This window comes from Calidris pugnax, unplaced genomic scaffold (assembly GCF_001431845.1).
Source record: "Calidris pugnax isolate Ruff unplaced genomic scaffold, ASM143184v1 scaffold21, whole genome shotgun sequence".
Classification (NCBI taxonomy): Eukaryota; Metazoa; Chordata; class Aves; order Charadriiformes; family Scolopacidae; genus Calidris; species Calidris pugnax.
Genome location: NW_015090770.1, coordinates 5,609,727 through 5,611,206, shown reverse-complemented (window position 1 = coordinate 5,611,206; position 1,480 = coordinate 5,609,727). Strand labels below are relative to the sequence as shown.

General features: G+C 59.2%; 1 protein-coding gene across 1 annotated transcript in view; it reads left to right on the top strand.

The window, feature by feature from the left end:
* Window positions 1–932: 932 nt before the first annotated feature.
* The window catches only part of MRAS (muscle RAS oncogene homolog), a 44,583-nt gene continuing 44,035 nt past the window's right edge, over window positions 933–1,480 (top strand). Inside the window, exon 1 of the mRNA XM_014940160.1 lies at window positions 933–953. The gene's annotated coding sequence lies outside the window, so the exon portion shown is untranslated. The remainder of the gene's footprint in view (window positions 954–1,480) is intronic.

The window sequence follows — 1,480 nt, the reverse complement described above, 5'->3', positions numbered from 1 at the left end:
CACAAAGCTGCTGCCAAAGTCTGCCCCCAGGAAACTGAAGAGAACATTTTGTCCTGGAAGGAAAATTTGCAGCCAACAGAGAAGCCAAGTTTTGCACCAAACTCACATGCAAACCTGTGACTCCTGTTGACAAACGCGTGTCTTACAAACCCAGCAGTTGATTGGAGTGAACAAAATGCCTCCGTCCCTTGGTTCGGCTGGGAAAGCCTGTGGAGCTTCTCCTGGATATGTCTCCTGTGTCTCGAGACAGGGTGTGATTAGTGAAAAATTTGCAGGGTGAGCCAGCATGGGCACTGCAGCCAGGCACGCTGTGGGTCTGCTCCCTCTCACCTCCTCCACAGTGCTGGACCAATGCAGATTTTGAGGTAGAAACTGGTGCATCTTGTTTGTAAAATGGCAGCGTGCTCCTCTCTGCCTCTTACTTGTGTGGGAAAGACAGCATGGAGGCTCCCTCTTGTTTTGTGCAGGCCACGGTGGGGTGTCAGGCTGCCTCGGGTAGATGTTTTCAGGGGGCACCGGGGTGTACGTAATGCTAATTTGGCACAGGAAGGGAGCTGGGGCCGTTCACTCGTTAAAGACCAGTTTGAGTCACATACATCTGCTTTGCTAAACCAGCATGGAGGTGGGCCCTAACCCAGCAAGGTGAATCAGCAGGTGCCCTGAGATGCTTGGGACGTGGCTGAGCTCCCTGCAGGACCGTGCCCAAGATGCTCGCTCCCGTGGCAGGACACGGGGCAGAGCCAAACCGATCAGTCCTTACTGGGGTGGATTATTCTGGCGTAGCTATTGCCTGCACCCCTGGGAGGGCAGTGCATGTAACTAAACGGGCGCACACACAGAAGAGGGACTTCTGCTCCTGCCAGCTGCGAGGGGAAGGTGTGAGGTGACAACAGAGTCAGCAGCCAGGGTGTGAAGCGCTGCTTTGGTCCCAGCTCCAAGGACACAGCAAAGAGGTAGGCAAAGTACCCACTACCCGTGTGTGCCCTCAAGTCCTGTCTGGGATGAGCCCTGTTGGATTAATTGTGCTAAAAGTTGATAAAGCTTCCTTCTCTTTACCATAAACATATATGTGCGTGTGCAATAGAGGCTGCTGCTCAACGGCAGAGCTTGTGCCGTGTTCATTGCCGTGAACTCCGGCTGCGGGATCCCGTGCCCTCCCGTCCATCAACCAGAGCCCGCACAGACGCGGTTGTTTACCCTCCTCCTCCGACGCCGCCGGCGGCTGCACAGACCCCCGCGGCCCGGGGGGGAGGTCGGTCCGTTCCCGTTCAGCCACAACTTCCCCTGGGCCCGGGGGTACCGTGCGGGGAGCGGGGAAAGGCACCGGCCGCCCGGGAGGTTTAAGGTGCCGCCGCCCGCTCCCGCGGTCCACCTTAAGGCGGCGGCGGCGGCGGACGGGCCCATTGCCGCGCCGGGGGTCGGCCGGCCCCGGCCCAACACCCCCCCATCCCCGCCGGGATCTGCGCCCCCGCCCCGCACC